Here is a 12515-nt window from a genome sequence, read left to right as displayed (position 1 = left end):
GAGAAGTTTCACAAATGCATTCCGAATTTTAAATGAGTTAATAGAAGATTCTATTTCTGAATAGCTCTGAAAAACTTAAGAGTAATGTGCATGGCTTTTAAAAATATTAAGCTTGTAGAAGTAGATTGCTTAAGATGTTTAAATACTTGATAAAGGACATTTTATTTTATGAAACTACAAATTTTTATTAGTATTTCCTTCCTCCTTGAATGCCTTTAAACTGCTTCAGTGGGTTAATTGATGTTCATTAGATATGATCATAAAGCATACTAAATTCCAAAGTATTTTCTATTTCAACAGACTTTAAATTACATTTTAGCTAATATATATTTATTATTATATGTAATATACTATTTCTAATACCTTGGAATTCATAATATATAGTATATAATATTTATAAGATAGCTGACTCTGTTGTTTAAACTTAGTCAACTATCTTATAGGACAGAACAATTCACTCCTTGAATAGTATCAGATGACAATTTTTTCTAAGTTATACATGCTATTTTACATTACAGAAAAATACCAGTACATTAATCCTAGATAAGAACTTAAAAAATGTAAAAATACTGCCTAAATTTAAATTTAAGTCTCTCTCTTCTATGGGTCTTTCTATGCAATTTCCTGCTTTTCTTAGATAATGTATAACTTATCATTATAAGAAAATTAATTCTTTAGCATAAAAATGTATTCCTTTTTATATAAAATAATCATCCATAACATTAAGTCGTTTTGACTCAAAGTATTAGAAACACTGCAATTTTGAAATATAATTTTTCATCAAATGTGTCTCTGAAATATTTGTACATCAATTTTATTACATTATCTAAACTTTTAAGATGTGATACAGCATTAAGTTTTCTTGAAAATCTTGGTAATATTACTTGATTCTTCCTTTTATTTTTCCATTTTGATATAAGCAGACTGTCTACCCTTTCCTTCTGTAAATTACAATGTATAATCAAAAGAGCAAACCTTGAGTTAACGCTTTAAGTTTCTTCAGGATAAATTTATTACATAAATTCCAGATATTACTTTTACACATAATTATGTTTCTTCCAAGATTATCTTTCAGTTTATTATCAAATAACTTTTTTTGGTTGAAAAACTCATGTCTATTCCAACATTTAATTGAATAAAATATTTTGGGGCTTGACAAGAAAATCACAATGAAGCTTGATTCTGCAAGGTTTAGCCTCAATGACTCCCATATGTACAATATTCACTGAAGACATTCTGCTCACCAGTACCTACTTTAGACCTTAAACCATATTTCCAGTTTCTAGAACTGCCTATTTCATATAATAGGGTGGTACCTAGAGAGATCATATCTAGTCCAGTATTCAATCTAAATAACATTTTCTAGATTTTTAATATCTTCCATGAAATGCTTACAGACTTCCTCAGCATTTCTTTCCAATGCTAATTCCTGATGGCTTACTTGAACAACCTTCTCAGTTTTCTCCTTATAAGTGCTGAGCTGTAGTCTAAGATTCCTCTGGTATTTTTTATATAATATCATATTGGTTTTAACCTTATCTGGGCAACTAGGAGGATACTTGTGACAATCTTGAAATACCTGAAGAACATGCTAATATTTCATTGTTGTTAATATGGTTGCACCTACTATACTTGGGAATCTAAGATGGCCATCTCATTGGTAGGAAAATAGCATTCCAATGTTATATATTCAATCTTAAGGAAGTAGTCAAACTTCAAAGACCCTGAAACTGAGTTGAGAACTGTTTTTTTAAGAAAACAAGTCCTTCTATTTCTCCCTTATTCTGTTGTTATTTGCAAATAAAAAATTCAGTGTCCAATGTATACTTTTTAGTATTTTATTCAATTTTCAATTGGTATATAACAATGTCATTCAAAAATATATCCTGTGGGTACAAGTTTAAAAAATAATACATTTTACACTTACAAATTTTTCACAGGAATATGGGCTAAATCTCCCTTGTAACTAGAAATATTGGAAAATATAAAGTTGCAATTATTTAGAAATCTCGCCTTAGATTCTGAAAGAATGTATGATACAAGTGATCTTGGAAAATTTTTCTTCCAGGTGGTTTAGAATCTTTGAGAAATCTTCAGCAACTAATTGTGGACCACAATCAGTTAATTAGTACAAAAGGTCTTTGTGATACTCCTACCATTATATACCTGGATTGCTCACATAATCATCTTACTAAAGTTGAAGGTATTGAAAACTGTGGATTGCTCCAAGTACTGAAGTTAGAGGGAAATTATCTAAGTGAGGTAATTTCTTTGAATTATTGGCTCCTGTGATTAATATAAGATTTTTCTTTTGATAGAAAAATCAACTGCATATTTTAAAAGCAACTTTGATTAATTTTTCTTTGTTTTTTGCTTACATCTGTGTGTGATTTCCAGTTTACTTAAAACTTACATACTTCTATTAAAAAAATGTTCAACAGAATATTTTGTAAAGAAGTCTAATTTAACATAAGTTTTTCAGAACACTAAAATAAATCATAACTTTTCAGTTATATTTCAGTGTTTAAGTGGAGCCAAATGTATCTGTAATGAAATTCGAATTAAAATTTACCATGAAGTTACTTTTATTAAAAAAATTCTAATTTTAAAGTTAATTCTTAGAAATTTTATTCATACTAAAAATTGCATAACATTATACTTTGACTTATGTAGTTTAACAGAATATACTTTTTGTTAATTTTAGTAGATTTTATGTTTTTAAATTTTGTTGAATGACAAAAATCTTTTACTTGATATAAGCTAATGACCCAAATTTAAATATAGCTTCCGTCCTTGGAAAATCATGTTCTACTAAGAGAATTGCACTTGGATGATAACAACATTTCAACTGTGGAAGCACTTTCTTCATATTGGTTGCCTTTACTACAAAACCTGACTATCTCTCAAAACAGGTAAAAACAAACTGCATAAGCACTAAATTCATTGAATGGTTGCTTAAAGTAAATGCTTGATCTTCATAACAAGTAGAAAGGTCGTTAGTTTTTACCAGCAGCTCAGTGAAAGTGCATAACAATAAATTAGTACATAAATTAGAAATATAACTTTATAGGATTTGAAAAAGTAGTGTATTGGCATACCCTTGAATTTTAGTAGAATTTTAATTGTACTTATCCTACTTATTTTGTTTCTTCTCAAAGACATACTTGTAGGGATCTCCCAGAGCAGGTTTGTTTATATTTGTAAAGAATATAGTCCTTGGAAAATGCAGGAGGTAGTTAATTTAATTCAGAAGGATGTCTCATTCTCTCAAGTGGTACTTATTAAGTCCTGGAAGAACGATTTTTAATCTGTTCTCAACTTGCATGTCTTTTTGTAACTGTTAAGATTGATTTAAATTCGATTTCCCTAAGGATATAAAGTAACACTTAAAAAAATACCTTAACATTAAATCGAGATGGGTACCTGACACAGAAGATCCATTTGAAACCACTGAACATCTGGATCTTTGCAGAGAATAACTGTCTAAAACCAAAACAGGAGCAGAGTATGTGTATGTCTCCCTCTGCTTAATAATTCATTAGGACCTACTCACTCTAACATGATTAATTTGTTCATCAAAGGCACATGGGATAGAGAAAAGAAACCACCTTTAACAAGAAATTGCTTTTTTGAGTTATACAACTCTTGCAGAACAAGTGAACAAATACAACCCAATTTTAATACATACATATTTTTTCCTAAAAGAACCATAAAATTTTCTCACATTCTCTCCATGATAGTGCTCATCCTTTGAGCACGTATGTCTCAAATGATTTAACTTCCACCTATTAAACTATTCTACTATTTGACAAAGCAAAAACAATTTGTGTTCAAAAATTCCCTCCAATTATTTCAATCAGATCTAATAGATGAAATTTGGTTTTAAAAGGGCATTTATTTTAGAGCCAGCTCTGTCAGAAATACACCGTTTAAATAATTTGGGCCATCCATAAACTCATTGGATCTTTTTACAATATTTTCCAGGTAAGAAAGGCAATTTCAATAGATATGCTCAGCTATGCTTTGGACATATGCAGTAAATCACTCAGTAATTGACATACCTTATATATTTTATAGAAGTGGATCTCAAGCCACATTAATGAGCAAAATAATATTAAAAGAGATTAGAAAATATTCAAATTAATACCATTTTTTTTCAGAAATAATGCCTTTAATTTCTTTGGACAATTTAAACTATCAAAGAAATCTACTTTTAACAGTTAAAATTAATACTAGCTAATAGACTTTTGCCCTATCAGTCTGATATAACTATTTCCCATATCAATCTGATATGACTAGGAATTATATAAACTACATCACTAGACATTTGTTAGAATTAATAATAATTGGGGTACTTAGGGGTGCCTGGGTGGCTCAGTCGTTAAGCGTCTGCCTTCGGCTCAGCGCGTGATGCCAGCATTGTGGTNCTGATATGACTAGGAATTATATAAACTACATCACTAGACATTTGTTAGAATTAATAATAATTGGGGTACTTAGGGGTGCCTGGGTGGCTCAGTCGTTAAGCGTCTGCCTTCGGCTCAGCGCGTGATGCCAGCATTGTGGGATCGAGCCCCGCATCAGGCTCCTCTGCTGGGAGCCTGCTTCTTTCTCTCCCACTCCCCCTGCTTGTGTTCCCTCTCTCGCTGGCTGTCTCTCTCTCTCTCTCAAATAAATAAATAAAATCTTTAAAAAATAATAATAATAATTGGGGTACTTAATCCAAATAATCCTTATTTATAAATTTGTTTGCTTAACCTTATAACATTTGGATATTGATGTGGTGTTTGCTATTTTGGGGAACATAGAACTGAGTAATACATGTCCTTAGCATAAAAAAACTCTTAAGGGGTGCTTGGATGGTGCATTTGGTTAGGCATCCAACTCTCGGTTTCAGCACAGGTTGTGATCTCAGGGTCTTGAGATCAAGGCCCACATGGAGCTCCATGCTCACATGAGTCTGCTTGAGACTCTCGCTCCCTCTGTCCATTCCCCCCTGCTCTCTTGCATGCTCTCAAACAAATAAATCGTTAAAAAATTATAAAAAAACTCAAGAACATGGGGCGCCTGGGTGGCTCAGTCGTTAAGCGTTTGCCTTTGGCTCAGGGCGTGATCCCAGAGTCCGCTCCTCCGCTGGGAGCCTGCTTCTTTCTCTCCCTCTCCCCCTGCCTGTGTTCCCTCTCTTGCTGGCTGTCTCTCTCTCTGTCAAATAGATAAATAAAATCTTAAAAAAAAATAAAAAATAAAAAAACTCAAGAATGAAAGAACTTAATCTTTTGAATGTAACTATATAAAAATGTAGTCAATTTATTATATAATATATGCTATTTTGAATTTTTTAATAATACTGTCACTTATATTTGAATATATTCTTTATGATCTCTCACAGTTCTTTGCACATTTAACTTTCTCTTGTTTCTGAAAGGACAAAGGGAAAAGGCCCAAGGACATCAGGGAAATGAGATTGATAGAAATGGACATAGAGAGTAGTAAAATCATTTCTTGAAATCATTGTGTAAATATGATCTTCAACCTTAAGATTTTTCACAATAAGCTAATACCATTAAATGTAGGAATTACCCGTCTTACATTAAGCTTTTACATGTGCATTGACTTTTTCAGAACTATATCAGGTTTGATATAAAAACTGTATCAGGTTTGATAAAAAACTCAGGATCAGCAAATCTGAGTTTGAATTCTGAATCTACAAATTACCTGTCAGTTGACCTTGAGCAACTCTCTTTTTGTACCAGAGCCTGGGTTTTTTTTACATGTAAAAGGGGTAGTAATACTTACCTTACCTATTTAATGGGATTCCGATGTTGATCCAAAAGGAAAATATGTGTCAATACATTTTGCAAATGTCAGATGAGTTTTATAAATGTGATATTTGGATTTGTGATTGGTATGTCTTTTAAATTGTATATATTTTTCTTTTAATTTCTGATAAATATTTTCACCACAAGGAAGAAATTATGTGTCCATATGCTTCCCCCTCCAACAAATGAAATACAATAAAGAATGATACTTAGTACATATTGTTTGAAATACATGTTTCATCTTGACTTCTGTTTTAAATTTTCATTAGGACATATGACTGTTTTAAGTTTGACTCGGCGGAGTCCTAACTGGAAGACTCTCAGCTTCATGTCTTTCTACTTCCAGTGAGACTCTAGGAGCAGAAAATGGAAACTATTACCCATTGGCTGCTTATTGTACAAATCTTTTGCTTTTTGTCGTCTTTGAAATTTATATCTTTTTTATGCCCAGGGCTAATGTGACAAGGTCAAATGGTATTAGGTTTTCACTAATGTCCTTTGTCTTTCTGGTTTGAATGGTTTGAATTTTCTTGGAAAAAATATACACAGATTGTCAGTAAAAGGAAAAGTTCTAGAGGTTTAAAAAAAGAATTCTACTATTAGGTTTCTACCATCCTAATGAATAGTCATAAAGATAAATGAATAGCCAGTTTTCTTGATCAAAATTTTTTAAAAAAGAAAAAGAACATGATTCTAAAAGCATGATTATCTGAAAAGACAAAATTTTAATGTAAAATATTTTGTCAAGCCAAATATTTCTTTACTTGCATTGATTTTTGAAAAGAGAATTTTATTTTTAATTCTATGACTTCGTTGGTTATTTTACTGGTTGTCTTCATATAACCTATATGTCACTATACTTTGCCATATCAAACTTACTGGTTAAAACATGAAATCATCTGAAAAAAAGGGGAAAACTCATGATCTGTTTCTCTTTCAAAACCCTTTTAGTAGAAGGACAAAGATTTAGTTTTAGAAATTAATTGAAGCTACAAAACAAGTAGGAATTTTCTTGTCGATAAATGTATTAGAATTATATTGAAGAACTTAAATTTCTTACTTGTAATAATAATGATCCAAAACATGCCTGAGTAGGAAAATCATAAAACTAGGACTTAAATCCACTAATTATGTATCAACATAGTTTTAAATTTTCCTTCCTCCCTCCCTTCCCTCTCTTCTTTCCTTCCTTCCATCTTTCCTTCCTTCCTTCCTTCCTTCCTTCCTTCCTTCCTTCCTTCCTTCCTTCCTTCCTTCCTTCTTTCCTTCCTTCTCAGTGCATATGTGACATTTCAGTAAATTTTACTCTTTAGTAGTATATATTATAAATAATGAAGTATATATATAAATGTAATGGCTAATATTTTATCACTTTTTCTTTTATTACCTTGGGTTTTTTTTCCTCCTAGAAATTGTATTTAAGAAGTGGTGTTGTGTAGGTTTGATTATAAATAGTAATATTACGTTTAGGTTTAGCTACAGTCAGAGAGAACTTTTTCCAGTCTCATTATTTGGTCTGTTTTTCATCGGTAGTATTTTCTGTCTCTCTGCTAATTCAGAACAGGATAGTACAAGAAAGGAGTCAAGGTTAGTACAAGGGTTAGTTTTGTGCCAGACCCCATGAGGCTTCCAAGTCGCAGTATTATTCTATAAGCTTTGACCTTAGAATAATAGATTTTTTTTTTTTCATGACAGGGAGATGCTAGAAATAAAGATGTAAAAATGTCTGCCAGGACAACTGGAAGGACAGTATAAAAAACAAGAAACCAAAAGAAGTGGAAATTAATGCATACTTTTTTTCCCCTTTTGGTACCAGAAATATTCTGTAGTTGAGGCATATTTTGAGCTGTATGGAGTTCCAATATTTATGGAGAGGGTTGGTTCAGGAGACTTGTATTTGTAATGAGATTATATTTGAAGCAAAGGGATTTTTCTGTTGCTTAAAGATTTAGAAGGCCTGGCTTAATTTTTATTTCCAAATAGCTATGGTAATGTGATATTATATTACAGAATAAGTGTAGACTTGTCTTAGTTGGAAATGCAAATAAAATTAAATTAATTTTCCCTTCATGGCTTTTGTTTCCAATGATGTGAATATTTTCAATATCACTTATATCCCTTGCTTGAATTTGGGTTCTTAATGACAATTATATCTCAGAAAATGATAGAAACTTTTAAAAGTAGGAGGAAAATTCATTATTACTAGAATTTAAATATACATGAACTAATATTATTTTAAAATATTAGCATATTTCTGCCAAACTTAAGTTTATTCTACCTATATAAAATATTTTCTATTTTATGTTCTTTGGAAGCATATTTCTAACTTAGAAATAACCTTCGTGTAACTTTGGATAGTTGCAGTACTTATAATACTTTCAATCTGGTAAGCAAAAAAAAATTTTTTAATTAAAAACAAAACTAGTAACTCCAAGCTGTTATGCTGTCAAAAACTGAAAAATACTTTTTTTTGTATTTTTACCTCTTAATGGTTTAAGTTACATGTTTGAACCAGGAAAAATTATATAGATAATATAAATTCTCTATAAATTAGACCTTTTACAAAAACAAAACAAAAACAATAAAAAAAATCTTTTTTTTAAATAGCCAGTACACATTAAACTCCATGATATTTGTCATTGAAATTGACAGTCCATGGTAATGTCCTTTTAGAAATGAATATAAATCTTCCATTCTAGAATAAATACTTGGAATTTTATAATTACTATATTTTAATTAGTACTGTTAATGTTATAAGTGCATTTTACTGTACAAATATATATGTATATAATTATATACATTGCATATCATTACATAATTGTGTTATATAAATATGTTATTATATAGTTACATTAATAATAAGGACATCCTTATTTAACATTTTTATGAATTTTATTTCTTTGTTTTCAGCTTGACAAAAGTCATACCACTTTTTCATTTTGTTTCTTTGGAAAAGCTAGATGTCAGCAACAATTGTCTTTCTGGTAAGTTTAGAACAATATATAATTTTTAAAAAATATGTAATGAGCTTTTGAGTTTCTTTTCCAAATGTAGTAAGGGGTTGTTTTGGATAGATGTGCTAATGGTATTTACAAATAACATATCTATACAATAAGGCGTAGAGGAGGAAAAGTTTCTCCTGTATTCTCTTAAGATCTTAGCCTCAGTCTAACAATTAAGCTGATACAAGACAGATTTAGAAGCAAAGAATACAACTTGTCATTGTTTTTTTTTTTTTTGCAAGTTTGTTTGTATATATTTCTCTCGCCCTCTACTTCCTATTCTTTTGATGAGAATGTCTCTTTCCTTCTAATACAGGGAGGATATCTTTCCTATAGGCATTTCATCTCTTGCTTGTAAGAAAAAAAAGGAAGGTCACAATGTCCTTCTTGTATCTGTTTTTTAAATGCCTTGAACTCAAAATAGTCAATATGCTAGAATGGTATATTAGGGTGGCAACTTCTGAATTCCTTCAAAGTCATGATGAAATCATCCGATTAAATTTCCTTCCACTTTTAAAATCATTTTATTGGGGCGCCTGGGTGGCTCAGTCAGTTAAGCGTCTGCCTTTGGCTCAGGTCATGATCCCAGGGTTCTGCCTGCTTCTCCCTCTCCCTCTGCTGCTCCCCCTGCTCGTGCTCTCTCTCTCCCTCTCTCTCTCTCCGTCAAATAAATAAATAAAATCTTATAAAAAATAAAATAAAATATTATTTTGTATCTTTCTGGTAGACCTGGGCAAATATCACAATTACATTTTTCTTTGAAATTCATGTATCTTTTACCTATGAAATAAATAGCCTAATGAAGATGAGTCAATTCATTTGTCTAACTTGTTAACTTCTAACGTGTATAAACACCCATTAAAAGTTTATTAAATTAAAGAGTGATCAACTGATTTAACTGGCCAGTTCTTCCCTAACTTTACCCATCCCAGTTCTCAGTCAGTCTCCTCATGGAGACAACCATACTCACCATAGGTTAACTTGACTCTTTTGTATTTTTATATTAATATGATCAAACAGTATGTTCTCTTGCCTCCGGCTTTCTTTACTTAGCATTCATGTGACATCCACTGTATCAGTTGTCTTTCTTTCTTTCTTTCTTTCTTTCTTTCTTTCTTTCTTTCTTTCTTTCTTTCTTTCTTTTTCTTTTCTTTTCTTTTCTTTTCTTTTCTTTTCTTTTCTTTTCTTTTCTTTCGCTGAAGTATAGTCCATTGTATGAATATATCACACTTTGTCCATTTTCCTGTTGATCAGTATTTTAATTATTTCTGGTTTGGAGCTGCTGTGATTCTTATGGAATTTCCTGGGGGAAATTCTTATATAAATTTTTCTGTGGACATATGTTTTCATTTCTGTGGGATAAATGTGTAAGAATGTAATTGCTGGATAATAGAGTAGGTATATGTTTATAAGAAACTGAAAAAAAAATTGCCAAAATAGTTATAACATTTTACACCAGCAATGTCTGGAGTTTCAATCCCTGAATTCTAGAGAATGTTTAATATTTCATTTGTGTTATCTCTTTATGGTTTTAGTTTACATTTCCCTGACGAATAATGGTATTAAGCCTTTTTACATTCCTATTTATTGATGATTTTTATATATTCTTTTGTGTCTATTCAAATGTCTTACCATTTTTATTGGGTATTTGCCCTTATTGATATGGATAAGTTTTTAAATATATTCTGGATGTAATTCTTTGTTAGATATATGTTTTGTAGTATGTTTTCCTGTTCTCTTCTATAACCACAAATTTTTATTAATGGTGTTTTCAGATTAGTGGAAGTTTTAAATTTTGATGAAATTTAATTTATTTTTTTTAGTAGTTATTGTTCTCTGTGTCCTTTGTAATATTTTTCTACCTCCAGTTTGAGAAGATTATTTTATAAACTTTCTTGCTTTCTTATAAAAATTTTGCACTTTTAGTTTTTACCTGTAAGTCTATGATCCATTTCAAATTATTTTATGAATGGTATGACGTAGAGGATGAGTTTAGTTTTAATATGGATATCCCTTGTTCCAGCAACATTTGTCGAACAAGCTTTTTTCATGATTGAATTACTTTGGTGTTTGTCAAAATATTTGATTTACCTTTGGGATGAGTTTCTATTGACTGTTTTTCTATTAACTGATCTAATGATAGATCAGACTTTCCTATTTCTTTATATGTTTAGTAATTCTTTTATGAGATGCTTTATTTAATTAAAAATTCTAGAAAAGCAACACATGGATCAAGATTCTAAAGGTTCAAAAAGGAATTCAAGGAAAAGTCTCCTTAGCCTTTCTTCCCCAGCAGCAGCCAAAGTTACTAGGTGGTTGGTGCTCCCTAGGGGTATTCAGTGCATGTACAAGCAGATGAATAGCGAGTCCTCTTGGATCTTGGTTTCTACTACACCCCCATCTCCTTCCTATCATTCCACGGCAGTCGCTTTGGCTTCCTGGTATTCTTCACAGATCACGCTGCTGGGTCCCAAAGGCTTTTTTTCTCAAGGCCTTTGGTTTTTCTCTCTGGACAAAATTAGCTTCCACAAGGCAACAGTCCACTCAGGTGATGGAGGTGGTATTTTTGAAAATGAACAACTTTTAATATATTAGAAAGCAAAAACAGCCATATTACCAAGGACAACTTTATCTCTGTTAGCAGATCATTGGGAAAACTTTGAAATAAGTAAAACAATAAGTCTTTCAAATGGATCTGTGCAATTTATATACACAGCACAGTTCCAGAGAGTACAGATAGATAGTCCAAGTACCATAGTAAAGGAGACAGAGGGCTTTTAGTTCAAAGGTTCTCTGGTTGCAAGAATGTGTGGTAATTCCTGTATAATGGTATATACAGTGTTAATTAGAACCAGAAATTTTCTTCCAAATTTTGATCCTATAGATTCATCTTTCTAAGGATTCTGCTTGGTGCTAAAATGTTACTCTTTGCTTTTGGAGTTAAACAGGCATTTACACGATAAACATATATCTTGCAAAGGATTTTCTTTCAATTTATTTAAACAAACAAACAAAAAAAACCAATTCATCCAAGCTCTGAGCTTGTTTTATTTTTCATTTTTGTTTTAGATTCCATATATGAGAAAGGTCATATGGCATTGTCTTTTTCTGACTTATTCCACTAGCATAATGCCGTTGAGATCCATCCATGTTGTCACAAGTGGCAAGGTTTCATTCTTTTTTATGGCTGAATAATAGTCCATTGTACATCTAAATACCACAATTATTTTATCCATTCATGCATCAGTGGTCATTTTAGGTTACAATAGTGAATATTGTAAGTAATGCTATAATGAATGAACATGGGGGTTGCATATATCTTTTTAAACCAGTGGAGTTTTTTTCTTTAAATAAATAACCTGAAGTGGAATTGCTAGATCATAAGGTAGTTCTATTTTTAATTTTTTGAGGAACCTCTATACTATTTTCCATAGGTAGCTGCACCAATTTACATTCCCACCAACAGTGTGAGAGGGTTCCCTTCTCTCCACAACCTTGCCAACACTTGTTATTTCTTGCCTTTTTGATAATAGCTATTTTAGCAGATGTGAAATGATATCCTGTTGTGATTTTGATTTGCATTTCCCTGATGACTAATGATGTTGAACATCTTTTCATGTGCCTGTTGGCCATCTGTATGTCTTCTTTGGAAAAATGTCTGTTCAGATCCTCTGCCCATTTTTTACTCAGATTA

The 12515-nt window shown here is 31.2% G+C and overlaps 1 long non-coding RNA gene across 1 annotated transcript; it reads left to right on the top strand.

Moving 5' to 3' along the window:
* The first annotated feature begins 2090 nt into the window (after window positions 1-2090).
* On the top strand, window positions 2091-8803 carry LOC117799091. Its single transcript, XR_004622938.1, has 3 exons — window positions 2091-2262; window positions 2785-2912; window positions 8730-8803. It is a non-coding gene; the product is annotated as an uncharacterized LOC117799091 (long non-coding RNA).
* The last annotated feature ends 3712 nt before the right edge of the window (window positions 8804-12515 follow it).

Source organism: Ailuropoda melanoleuca, unplaced genomic scaffold, assembly GCF_002007445.2.
Source record: "Ailuropoda melanoleuca isolate Jingjing unplaced genomic scaffold, ASM200744v2 unplaced-scaffold4262, whole genome shotgun sequence".
Taxonomy (NCBI): domain Eukaryota; kingdom Metazoa; phylum Chordata; class Mammalia; order Carnivora; family Ursidae; genus Ailuropoda; species Ailuropoda melanoleuca.
Note: the sequence above shows the minus strand (reverse complement) of the source record. Positions and strands in the feature narration are given on the sequence as shown.